Source organism: Tupaia chinensis, unplaced genomic scaffold, assembly GCF_000334495.1.
Source record: "Tupaia chinensis unplaced genomic scaffold, TupChi_1.0 Scaffold000340_1, whole genome shotgun sequence".
Lineage (NCBI taxonomy): Eukaryota > Metazoa > Chordata > Mammalia > Scandentia > Tupaiidae > Tupaia > Tupaia belangeri.
In genome coordinates, this window is record NW_006159834.1 from 2,941,843 (window position 1) to 2,955,693 (window position 13,851).

At 42.9% G+C, this 13,851-nt stretch overlaps 1 long non-coding RNA gene across 1 annotated transcript in view; it reads left to right on the forward strand.

Annotated features, from left to right (window-relative positions):
• Nucleotides 1-9,757, forward strand: part of LOC102490048 (uncharacterized) — a 95,797-nt gene extending 86,040 nt beyond the window's left edge. The window contains exons 2-3 of the long non-coding RNA XR_335106.1: nt 7,147-7,262; nt 9,545-9,757. This is a non-coding gene — a long non-coding RNA (uncharacterized LOC102490048). The remainder of the gene's footprint in view (nt 1-7,146; nt 7,263-9,544) is intronic.
• Nucleotides 9,758-13,851: the final 4,094 nt, after the last annotated feature.

Here is a 13,851-nt window from a genome sequence, read left to right on the forward strand (position 1 = left end):
TTGGAGAGGTTTTTGCTATAGGGCGCGGGCGCTCGCCAGAAAGACAGAGAGAGACAGAGAGACAGAAAGTGAGAAATCACCCCCCAGGGGGGGATGGCCATGCCACAATCCCTTCTCCCTTCTCCTTTCAGGAGCTTGGGCACACACAGGCACCTGGCATGAGTTTAAGCCACCGGGTCTGGGACTCGAACCGCAGTCGACTACGTGGGAGTCCAGCGACATAGCCATTGCACCAACTGCTGGCCCCAAGAATTGGCATTTTTAACAATTTTCTAGAGATCATTGTATTTGCTGGATCCATGTACACAGTTTAAGAATTACCGCCCTCAATCGAACTAATGTGGAACCAATTTTTCTTTCTCTTTCTCTCTTTCTTCCTTTCTTTCTTTATTTCTCTCTCTCTTTCTCTTGCTCACTCTTTCTTTTTTCCTTCCTTCCTTCCTTTCTTTTTTTAAGAGAGATTTTTTCCTATAGGGTACGTGTGCTCACCAGAGATACAGAGAGACAGAAAGCGAGAATCCCTCCCCCCACAGGGGTGATGGCCATGTCCCAATCCCTTCTCCAGTCTCCATCTTAAGATTTTGGGCACACACACACACACACACACACACACACACACACACTTGCCCGTGTGAGTTTGAAGCCACTAGGCCTGGGACTCAAACCACGGTCAACCATCTGGGAGTCTAGCAACGTAACCATTATTCCATCTGTTGGTTTCTCTCTCTCTCTTTTTTTTTTTTAAAATCAACTTACAGTTGTTTTCATTTTCACTTTTAATCATGCAAATGCTTATTATTTCAAATATAGAGAGACTGGCTGGTTTTCCTAATGACTCAGGGTAATCCTAAATCTATGCTCACGATTCCTCAGAAGGATCACTTTCCCTCTTCTGCTTCCAGCATTATGTGCCAGGATTTTTGCCTGGTACTTTTGTTTCCCCGGGCTTTGAATGCCTGACTGTGCAGTTTTAGAGGCTGAATTTAATCTGGAAAGGGAATGAGTTCTTGAGACAGCCACAACACCTGCTTTCCCTGTACCCCTATAAAATGCAGAAGAGTTGTGTTAGCTGTGTGATATCCTTACATGCATGCATCATGATTATCCTAATTTGGCTATGCATGCCTCAAAACCCCTCAGAGTATCAAAATCCCATCATTAAAATTCAACTTGCAAACTCTGTGTTACTCCTGTCTTTCTAAATATGTACCTTTTGTCATAAACTGCCTTGGTCTTGGCAACCTCACACCTCACTCTAACCAGGTGTTTTTGCTGGCGTCCACTCTGTTTGAAGCCATTTTCAGTCCTTGGAAGAAGAGTAGGAGGAATATTAGGCTCTGTTGCCTCTAAAAGTCCACATCGTCGCTGCCATTGCAATCCTGTTACTTTGTTGTTTATTGTGATCCTTGACATCTTGTCAGACCTCTTGCCGAGATCCTGGTCTCTGGGTGTGGTGGTGGTGGGGGGTGTTGAATGTATTCCACACACTTTCTGTCCTGAACCCCTGCAGAGGTCTCTGAGCCTATGCCCCTGTGTTCTGGTCTATGTTCTCACCTCTGCCAATCCCCACAGCTGGAGGCATTCAGCCACCACCTGCAGGACATCTCAGGTTTACACCACACCGCCTGGCACCAGAGTACTGTCTCTGAGCCTCTGACCTCAAGACCTGTTGCCAAGCCCACTGCCTGCCTCCACCTGTGTGCAGAACCTGTCAGTTGTGCGGTCGGCCAGCCTGCTCTGCTCTGTCAACACCGTGCCCACCTCCTGCTGACTGTGGCCCCGTTCGAAAATCACCTGTCTTTCTGGGCAGCTGCTTTGCCACTGAAGGCTCCGACACCCTCTGCTGCCTCGATTTTGTCTTATTGCTTCTCCAGCAGAAAGATGTGCTTCATGGTCCTCTCCTCACAGAGCAGTATGTTTGGCTCCTAAAAAGATGACACATTTAGAAGTGCAAGAGTAAATTGCTTCCATTCAGCCTACACACTACTTATAAACAAAACATGAGAAACAGCCACTCATATTCTAATCTGACAAATTTGTTACATAGCTAATTTCTTTGGTGGGATCCTCAGGAAGAGAGTTTAACAATTCAGTCTAGAAGTGAATCTATCTCTGTAGAAAGGTTAAGAAAGGTCACTAGCAAAGCAAAAATATCCAAATTTTAGGCTTGCATAAGTAACTTTTGTATTTGTAATAAACCTGCTGGTAGATTGCAAGAGCAAAGAATCACCCACCCAAATCTCTTGAACCTTAATTGACAGACACATAGAAAACCCCAGAGAAAGAATATTGTGATGATTTTCTCATTCGGCCATTCATTCACTTCATGCGTTTCTAATTTTAACAGGTCTGTCCAAACAAAGTTGCTCTGTTCATAGAAGCTATAAGGAGTCTGAGAAAGCGTTTTAATGGCTCAGTACACCGTCGTGCTGACAATGAGAAACAGCACATGCGTACAGTGCTATGCTGCATCTGGATCCTCAGAATAGCTGGAATGATTTCACTTCTTACCAGTAATTTCTACTTCATGGTAGATTAATTTTTTTTTTTTGTTTTGTTTTGCCAGAGAACATTTACATGCATTAAAGAGACAGAGACAGAGAGAAAGAGGGAGAAAGCCCTTTCTGTTGCAGTGTGGTCATGTTGCAATCCCTTCTCCACTCCTCCATCCTGTTGGGATTTGGGGCATGCACACTACCCATGCCTGGTGTGTTTTACAAGCCACCAGGGCCAGGATTTGAATCCTATGGTTGGCCATGTCAGATACAGCATTGTTATCCAACAGGTCACAAGGCTGGCCTATGATAATAAATTTCCTTGTGACTGTTTTTTTTATAACGTCCTCCCAATTAGACTCTTAACTCAAACATAAAACCCATGTGTTGTTTATTCTTCTGTCCTCTGCACCTAGTATTATGCTTGAACATGTGATGTCAACTCGATAAATGGCTGATTTAATTCTAATTACTACACCAAAAAATGCTCACCATTCCTGATGACCAAGTCTTACACGGGTCAACCTACAATAGGTTCTGCATATACCATCTCTTACTTAATCCACGCAGCTCAATGAGCTAAGAGTAATTATCTTCACTAGATAAATCTGTCTCTGGGTTTCTCTAGCTAGAATTGTCAGACAACATTACCATGTCTGTGTTGGGAAAATACATCTGTACAATCAGCTTTTTCAAAAGAACTTCTCCCTGGCTGGGAACTCCTGCTTTGAACTCTGTGGTTATATTTTTATTTGTTATTGGTTTTCTGGACCACACAGTTGCTTTGTGGGCAATAGTGTGTGTATCTGGGTGAAGAGATAACAAAGATACAATAATTCTTTCCTAGGAAACCATGTCAATTGACCTCAACCTTTATTTCTGAGGTTACTTTCTCTTATTTTGAAGGTCTATTTTATTTTTTCATAAAGCCAGTTTCAAACTGCTCAGGCATTTTACAAGTGAAATCATGGTTTCTCTTACATTTATATAAAATGAACATCAGTGACCACTTTATAGTTCAATGCATATGTGTCATTGATGTTAGATATTCTTTTTCAGAAGGTAAGATTTAAGGATGAATTTGCTCAAACAGCATTTGCTAAGGAACAGAAGAAACACTGCATCATACTTATGCTACTTTTCTTATGCTAAAGCTCAATAATCTTTTATAAACATATAAATTAATAAAAAATGTGATCTCAATTTTACTTTGCTTTTTAGATTTAATATTTAGACTATTGGAACCAAGACATAGCAGGCAAAGACCTAGGGAGGCAGCATGTTTTTACAGAGTCAGAGGTGTCATCTCTAGCCTCTCAGGTTAATAACTGTGGTACAGAGACAAGAAACAACCACTGGGGAAGTGCCCTCCATGGACTCCTCTAGAAGATATTCCGTTCACAGTAGGAGTCATTGAAATCCTCTTTCACACAGAGAGGATGACTAGACTAGCACGTTCACACAAGAAGTCGGTTATATCGGAAACCCTGAAGCGTTTCGTCATCATAAATCTGTGTAACAGAAATTAGCAATAGAAACATCACAGGCAAGAAGAAATCTGTGTGGACAACAATGAAGTTCTCTATGAATGAAAATGGGAAAAAGTGCAAACCAAGAAGTTATTAAAACAAAAGGTGATTAATCCAACATAGAGAGACAATAGCTCTTGGTGGGAGAGTTGTCAGCCTTTAGCAGGAGAGACGACAGAAGGAAATAAGAGAAAGATGGAGTTGAGGACAGAGACACCACCTGTTTCACCTGTGGCTGAGGGATGACCCAAAGATGAGGAAACAATAAGCAAAGCCCAAACCATAGTGGCTTATATATATAATTTGGGATATATGTTGTATTTAAGAGAACTACTAGTATCTTTTTACTAATAGTAAAGAGTAAAAAGAAGATTCGGCCAGGCTCCTGTTTTTTTTGTGTGTGTTTCTACGTAATTTATGTCATAGGGTATGATGAGCACTGACTAGATGGAGGAGCTAGGAATTTCTTGCAAAGGTGGAGGTGAAACAAGGTAGCACCCAGGGCAGAGCAGCCATCACACATCTGAGTGTCAAGAAAAATGTGAACAATGGCCTTTGTCTTTCAAAATCTAAGAGCACTGAAGTCTAGCAGCAATTAGTGGACGCCCCTACGCAGGGCCTGTACTGCTCCACATTGACCACTGTGATTCCCGACTCACACACCTTCATCATTGATCTACACACTCAACCGACTGATATGTGTTGTACAGATACATGGTAGAGGCTAGTAGATAGGAAGCCTCTGCCCTGGTCTCAAGTTATAAATACAAATAAATAGGAACTCATCATCTAGTTTTAGATTATGCTTTCTATTTTTTAAATAAATGTTGTGATGGAGTATATAGGTGATCAGGTGCTCATATATTTAGGGTACTGAGTTCAGATTTAGGGACCAAAATACATTTCCTTGGAGTGTAGTATCCAAGTTGAGAACCCAAGCATACTTCAGAGCCACACAGGTGAGTGGGTGACAAAAGGCCAAAGGGTGACTTCTTCTGTGGCCCCAATATGTAGAAGTTACAGGGTGACAGAGTCCAGAGGGAGTGCACAGAGAGTGCAAGGGAGGGAGCAGAATGTAAGGTTTTGTGCCGGTCCATTTCCTAACCTCTGGCGTTCTGCCTTGTGCATGAAGGGCCTCCCCTGCCAGCTGGTAGCCAGTGCAGTTTGGTGATGAAGGCTCTGGACTGAGACTGCTAAGCAGGAGAGAAGTCAAGGCAGGTCTGCTCCCCCTTTTCAGTGGAGGTTGCAACCTTGTCCTTGATCCCAGCCTGCACCAGACTGGATCCGCCATGGTCCTCGCTTTTGGAAGGCAAGTTCCAGTAGCTCCAGCTCCTTCCAGAAGTCCTGGACTCAGGGCTCGGGTGACAACCCTTGTGCTCTTTGTTCACACCCACCTGGAGTGTAATGTCTTCCTGCTATGGTTTCTGCTTTTGATCAACTTAGCATCCTTTGTGTTCTTCCAAGCCCTTTGTCAAGGTTTCTTTGTTTCATTCCCTTCCTTTGAGCTACTTTGTGTGGAGGAAGTTTCCCTACTGGGAATCCAGATGATACAAAGGTCTCATGGGCTGTCTATGGAGATGAGAGTTTTTCTGGAAACAATGGTGAAGGACAAAATATTTTCAATTGGGAGTGTGACTTGGTATGTGTTAACTGCATAGTGATCACATACTGAAGTGTAAGAATCAGGGGTGCAAGTTTAGGGCAGGAGACGTAGTTCAGAAGCTCCTGTGAAAATCCAGGTGGAGAAATCCAGGCTGGGCCAGGAGACTTGCAGTGGGTCCAGAGACACGTGGCTGGATTCGACAGCAAATGAGCTCTAGTCACAACCAGTTCTAGCAGGGAAGATCGATGGGGGGCTCAGGAGTGAGTCCCAAGTTTTTCATCTGAGTATCCGACTGCATGGTAGCATTGTTTCCTGAGGTGAAAAATGCCTGGGAACAGGCAGGAGAGTGAGTGATGGCTCATGCCTGGGGTGCCAAGTGTTTTTCAGGACTTTTCTGTTGGAGCTATTCAGTACTACTTGCCATGCTGGCCTGGGGCTCCAATGAGAATCTGTACGGGGAGACAGACGCAGAGTCACCACCGGAAGTGTAATGGAAACTACAGAGGTGAACAGTGTGGCCTTGAGAGTTTGAGGCAGGGGTTCTTAAACTTGAGATTGCAGAATCTTCCAGGTTAATGTATACAAGCCCATAGTATTGATAACTCCATTGCAAAAGAAGAGAGCAGGCCGGGAGAGGACCCTTCACCCAGACACGTTTAGATGCTGGGCTGAGAAGGCTCAGCTAATGCTTTTCTGTCCTCTTCTTAGTGAATGTCCATTTCTTTTTTGCTATAGGACACGTGTACTCACCAGAAAGACAGAGAGAGACAGAGTGACAGAAAGCAAGAAATCACCCTCCAGGGGGGATGGCCACGCCGCAATCCCCTCTCCTCCATTCTCCTCTCGGGATCTTGGACACGCACACACACGCGCCCGGCATGAGTTTAAGCCACTGAGTCTGGGACTCGAACTGCAGTTGGCTATATGGCAGTCCAGTGACATAGCCCTTATGCTAACTGCTGGTCCCTGAATGTCCATTTCTTACCCCTCACAACAATCTGTCTCTCTGTCCCCTGGGTTTTGTTTGCTGAGGGCTCTGCTATGACTTGGGCTACAAGTGACTAACAGGCTTCTAAAAGACCTTTCATCTGTATGTAGTTGCCGCAGCAACCCCAGGCCTAGCCCTCCCTGCCTTCCTCTGAGTCTCCCGTGACTGGTTTTCTACACTGGGAAGTGGGTGGAAATGGAAATGGAGCTCAGTTCCTCCAGTCCATCGTCCTGCCTGCTGGCCAATACAAATGGTCACAACTTTTTGGGGACAGCAGAGCTGCAGCATAGATAAATCTGCTCCCAGAATCATTGTGCAGAGAGCTTCCCACTGACTAGGAACCCCTGTCCCGGACTGTCACAGGAATGAGATAAGAGCTGCTGTCGGTTGAGACACATATGTTTAGTTGTATCTTTTACAAAGCTTTAGCTGACACCAACTAATGCACCACATTATCTGTGAGTTTCTTCTAAATTCTGCTTTATTCTGACTAGTCTCGTTCTGGGTATCTTGTTTCTAACACTTCTCAAGGGAGAAGATCCAACTGGCTTTGTGAATTATCATCTGATAAAGTATTCCACCTGGGACGGATTTTCCTGCCAATCACCTGATGTCTCTCATGTTCAGCTCTGGGTGACTGCCTTAAGGTTAGTCACAAAATTTTGAAAATGATTCTGTCTGTGAAAACAAGGTCAAGTGGTACAATACATGAAAAGTACAAGCTACCTTTTCTGACCATGTTCCTCAGAAGCAAGGTAAACATTCCAGAAACTTCATTTGTACATGCAATACTGAAGTTCAAATACCTCACCTTAAAGCCCTATTTCCTGGGCTCGGCTCCTCATTTATTTGACCTTATTTTTCATGCTAACACATTCCCTCCTTGCTTCTGGGCAGTCAGCTTCCTCCCTTATAAGGACATTGGAAGTTAACCCATCCATCACCCATCTTCCTTTGCTAGCAATGGCTCCCCACCTACCCTGAACAGCCACTTACCAGTGTGTGGTCAGGAGGTGCTGCCTTCACCTCAGCTCCAGGGTGAACATGTGGTCCAGGCAACGCTGCTCAGAGGCACCTACTTCCCTGGTTACTCAGCTCTAGAGGACCAGACCCCTGACCTAAACAGCACCAATCATAGCTACTCAAAGACTTTTGTTAGACTAACTGGGAGGGGCTTCTTCCCCAAGCTGCAGAGAGAGATTGATCCCTGACAGTCATCTCTAATATAAGTCCTGATTCCAGACTACCTATAGAGCTTTCCAGTATTGACCTAATAAATGCATTCACTTCCAACTTAAAAGTCATAGTGAATGTCTCTAACTCGCTGCTTAGTGCCCTTCCACCACCACTTTTCAAACGGAAATGTTCCTGCTTCATCCCTTTGGGATTAGGCAAAGGTACCATCTTCAGAAAGCCTTTCCTGACTAATTTCATCCCCCTATAATTAATCCTTTACTTTGAAAACATCAGATTTTACATCAAAAAGTTTGTGGGAAAATGGAATTAAAGTGCAAAAATGGAATTAAAGTATTTTGGTGCAAAAAATATTGAAATTCATGCATAATTTTTTTCATAAAACACATTTTCCATCACATTTTTGAAGACCCCTTCTACAGGTGTAAGCCCCAAAGCAACAGATGCTGGTTACCCCAGAGTAATGAGCAGCCCTGCTCTTAGGGAGGGGATAGTCTTCCATTATGCACAACAGCCTTCCTCACAATGTCAATACCTGACTTAATCAGTATATCTCCTTATTTGAACGAGACAGAAACTTTCTGTACTAAGTTAATTAAAGGAGAATCCATTGGCTGGTGTAACTGGGGAATGCTGTTAGGGATTTCAGCAAGTGCTGGAACCAGAGGCTCAAACCAGAGCTTGTTCCCTGTTTTTGCATCTCACAACTCTTTCCTCTGTGTTTGCTTAATGCTGCAAAGACTCTTGACATAGGACGGACCATGGCTGTGCCCATCCTTTCAGTGAAGCAGCTCTAGCCATTACATGAGGTATTTCAAGCAAATTATACACAAGTCCAGGGGAGGACTCCGACTGACCATCTTTAGACTTGGGTCCATCCATGAACAGTCACTAAGGCAAAGAGGGATGGAGTTCTCTCACTGGCAAGGCCGTGTGAGCCCATATGGCTCCAGAGCCTTTGTACAAATGAGCAAATGATTTCCCCTCTAGGTGAATGCAGCCCTGCAGGTGAACAGCTTGGCAAGCAGATGGAGCCTTTATGAAAATGAGGAAAAGGTGACCTTTCTCTGGGCATGTACACCCCATGCCAAGGTACCAGCTTGGGGAGAGAGGCATGGCTGGATTTCAGGCCCCACTCATTCCCTTGGCCAGACACCCTTGAGCACAACAAACTGTAGAAGGTGGCCCTGTGCATGGCATTGTGGTCACATGGCCACTTACTGGAGCCAGGTCCTGAAGGTGGGCTGAGACACAGGCAGGAAAGGGAGGCCATTTGGACTGCAGACCCTGGGTCCAGACATAAGAGGGGTCCTCAGAAAGTTAATAGCAAATTCATATTATATAAAAAAAAATCTATGCATGGATTTGAAAAAAATACACCAAAATAAACTCATAATTTTATTACCTCTTTTCCATGAACTTTTTGAGGTTCCCACATACATAAGAGATGGGATGACTCCAAAAAGAAGAGGAAAAAAAAACTGGAATGATAAACAACATATGTTCACTTTGCCATACTGCTGAGACACACTTTCCTCAATTATGTAACAATGTTTTAAACTCACAGTAGAAAGAACATTGATATTACTTAATAACTAAGTGAACAAGAGAAATACAATCAGGATCTGTTTTTGAAAAACTAAAATATGAAATAGGCCACACATTTCTGTACTTGTAACTTAAATTAAGTAGTTTAATTTGCAAAGAAAATAATCTTGACTTTGTCTCTTTTCAGTTACATCGTGAGAAACTGAATGTCGTATGCCGTAACAACCTCCTTCTGCTGCCTGCTTTATTTTTCGGTTTGAAATCATCTAGTATAAAACCTGCTGCCAGGCTAATTACTTAAGTAAAAGACAGGTTCCTGCTTTTCTCCCAAGGAGACCTCAACCTCCTACCTTAGCTCTTCTCCATTAAAGTCTGGTCCTTCCTAAAAGCCCCTTGTTGTGACAGCTACAGTCTTCTATTCTAAACTGTAATGATATTAATAAAATACTCTGCTAACTATGGTGTCTCCCCACCCCTCATTATGTGACTTCTACATGTTGAGCAAAATGATGTCAACTGAATAGTCAAGTTCGCCCCTGCTGGAGATTCTGGCTTCCTCCCTCTGTTTTATTAAGCTTATCCCCCACCCCACCCCCGACTTCTTTGCTATTACGAGAATCAATATTATCACCTCTTTCCCCTGCAGTGTTCTTTCAGAGGCAAAGTTCTTCTCAGACAATGTATTTCAGTTTGTATATTTTATATTTTTCTTGATTTTAAAAATGAGTATGGACACCATGAAAAATACCATCCTGGGAAAGCAGCAGGTGGCATGGTGGTTAAGGTGCATGACTTCCACATGGTCGACTGTGGTTTGAGTCCCAGACCTAGTTTCTTGAAAATCATGCTGGATGTGTGTGCATGTGTGCCCAAAATCCTGAAAAGGGAATGAAGAAGGGATTATAGCATGGTCAACCCCCTTCTGATGAGCACACATGCCTTGTAGAAAATTAATAATAATAATAAAAACATAAACAGCAACAACAAAACCCACAAATCCCCACCCCCATTGGCCTGTAAACATGCTGGTTCACACACAAAAGGGCGCCCAGGGTCCTGAAGAGCTGTAGGGCTGAGGAAAGGGAATGGCAAGACCCTGTTGAGAGTCCTTCTCTCTCTGTCCCTTATCTTCTCTCTATTACTTTCTTTGCCTCTCTCGTGCACACATACTATTATAAAAAAATATATATATATATGTTGGGGCCTTGGGGTGAGGACTGGTGCCGAATTAATAACCAATTAAGTGTGGTGTCACAGAGAGCAGGAGAGTGAGCGTGCACTGGCAAAGCCTTGGAGCCACACCACACAGTAAGCACAGTAAGGACAAGTCCACAGAAAGAGGGAAGTGGGAGCAGCCCATGCCGTCTGCCTCGGATACTCCCAGAGCCAAGACTAGAGTAACGCTGCCATGAGTATGAAGTAGATCACTGTACTGTGCCTTAATTTCTTATGGAAAATTAAAAATGTAAATGTCACACTAGAAATATTTAGTGATCTGCTTGAGAGTTAAAAAGAGATGTGTAAGATTAGTGCTTCTCTATTTTAGTTAAAAATAATCTCACCTCATATTTGGGTTATGATTGTATATACTATTTTTTTGTGGAGTCATATGTTTAAATATTAACCATGTCCATTGTAATGTTCTTTAAGTGGTTTCTCTGTCTTCCATTTCCAAAATAAGACAACTATTTTTTCTTTAGTTGATCTGTTTTAAACCTATGATCATTCCTAACCTATGAGATTTTTGTGGTAGTATTTCCTTGGGCACAATAATAAAATAATAGAGTTTCAAAGGACATGCAAACTATTGCCTGGAAAGTACTTTAGAAAAATGGAATTTATCGGTTTAGAAAACCAGGAATAATTGAGCCACCTGTGAGTGAGAAGGTCGGGGTGGCCGCCACACCACAAGAGTAATTGAGCAGAATATCTCCCACCTCTGTACTTGGTTTGGGGATTATTTTCTATAGAAGGTAAGAAATGGCATCAATTATACCTTCTCAATGTTTTCTGTTAAAAGTTCAGTTTAAGTAATTTTTCTTAGATTTGCTATCAGGTCACCAGCAGAAACCTTGATTGGCCTGATTTGGATCAGAGACCCTCCCCGAACCAAAGTGATTAGAGGACAGAGTCCTCAGTGGTCATGAGAGAGAAGGGAACCAGCAAGAAGGTTGTCATTCTGGGAGGAGCAGGGCCACTGCTCCTGGGTGAACTGAGGCTCTCAGTAAAAATTGTAACAATAAAAACTGGCCAAATGCATGATTTCAAAGTGCTGAATTTGAATCTGTTGTCTTAGGCACTGAAAAAATGAACACCTTGAAGGGTTATTTTTTCTTAATTTCCTTTAGAGATACATGATGCCATATATATTAAACAGAAAGTTAGGGTTTAAATGTAGGTGCTGAGATATGGTAGATTTCCTATGCTGAGTTGTGGAGACAGTGAGTTGTGAAACAGATCAGCTACATTAGCCAACAGAAACCCCCAAGAACTATAAGAACTAAATTGAGTTCCCTGCCTTCACCTATCAGGGTTATAGCCAAGACTAAAAGACCAGCTGGGAAGGAAAACTGGAAGGAGATGTCGTTGGAGAGGGGTGCAATCAGGTCTCCTTCAGTGGCAGGAAAAGAGTGGAGACAGTAACAGACAAAATACAGGGCTTCCTATTAAGTTTGAAAGTCAGATAAGCAATGGATAAATTTTCTATTAATTGGTCCTAAATACTGTATCGTTTGTTCTTTATTTGAAAATGAAATGTAACCGAGTATTCTTTATGTGCTAAATCTGAGATCTTGCTAAATCTGAGGGATTCCACTCTTATTCAAGTGGGAGGGGACAGAAGGGACCACCCAGAAAGGATGCCCCACACTGGGGACTTGGAAGACAAGCAGGACATAGGTGGCACAGGGAGTGGCCTTAAAGCCAGACAGGTGGACTATCTCTTTAGAAGAACAGATCATGAGCATGGACCGGGGGTGGGGTGGGGGGGTGGTGGTGGTCATGAAACATAGATGTGATCCCCAGAATAGAGCTCCCTTGACTGCTGCCCATGATGGCAGGATGAGCGGGACTATGGGAATGGGCCGCCAGGTGGCTGCTGCAGGGCAGATCCTATGGTCCTCATCACAGGCACTTTGCTCAGAGGGTTCCACCAAAGCAACTGAGACAAGGATTTCAATGTAAACCTAAAGATGCCTTACCGTAGTTCTAGTTAACAGGAGTCGTCTGTATTCCGCTTTCTTGGATCGCCAGCCCACAAAGGACTGGTAGTCTGAGGTGGTGTTATCAGCAGAGAGGGAGAAACAGTTCATCTTACCCATTCACACCAGGCACGCAGACTCAAGGCATTGGCAGGTGAGGGAGGAGAGGTGGGGCTTGCAGGGAGAAAGCCAGGCACTTTACCTCTCAATGAATGAAGCAGATGAAAGCTATTGTACCCACCTGAATTACATCATTCACAGGAGTTTTGTGAACTAACATTATAGAACTTATTTTTATTTTATTTTTAAAAGAGATCATTTTAGGGCACGTGCACTCTCCAGAGAGACAGAAAATGAGAAATCGGCCCCTAAAGGGGATAGCTATGCCAATCCCTTTTCCTCCTGGGATCTTGGACACACACATACACAAGCCCAGCATGAGTTTTAAGCCACTGAGTTTGGGACTCTTTTTGAGAGGTTTTATTTATTTATTTATTTATTTATTTATTTATTTATTTATTGCTATAGGGCGTGTGCGCTTTATTTATTTATTTATTTATTTATTTATTTATTTATTTATTTATTTATTTATTTATTTATTTATTTATTTATTTATTTATTTATTTATTTATTTATTTATTTATTTATTTATTTATTTATTTATTTATTGCTATAGGGCGTGTGCGCTCACCAGACAGAGAGAGACATAGAGACAGAAAGTGAGAAATCACCCCCCAGGGGGGATAGTCACACCGCAATCCCTTCTCCTCCATTCTCCTCTTGGGATCTTGGGCATGCATACGCATGCGCCAGCATGAGTTTTAATCTACCAGGTCTGGGACTCAAACCATGGTTAATACATGGGAGTCCAGCAACATAACCATTACACCATCTGCTGGTTAAAATTATAGAACATTTAAAAAATGTATTTATTCAATTTTATTTATTTATTTATTTTTCTTTCTTTTTTTTGGGAGAGGATTTTGCTATAGGGCTTGCCAGAAAGACAGAGAGACAGAAAGTGAGAAATCACCTCCCTAGTGGGGATGGCCACACCACAATCCCTTCTCTTCCATTCTCCTCTCAGGATCTTCAGCACGCACACACACGTACCCAGCATGAGTTTAAGTCACTGGGTCCAGGACTCAGACCGCGGTCGATTACATGGGAGTCCAGCAACATAGCCATTATGCTAACTGCTGGTCCCCATTTTTTTTTTAAATTTGTTACAGGGCATGTTCACTCACCAGAGAGAGAAAGAGAGAGAGGGAGGGGTATGAGAAAGCAAGCCACC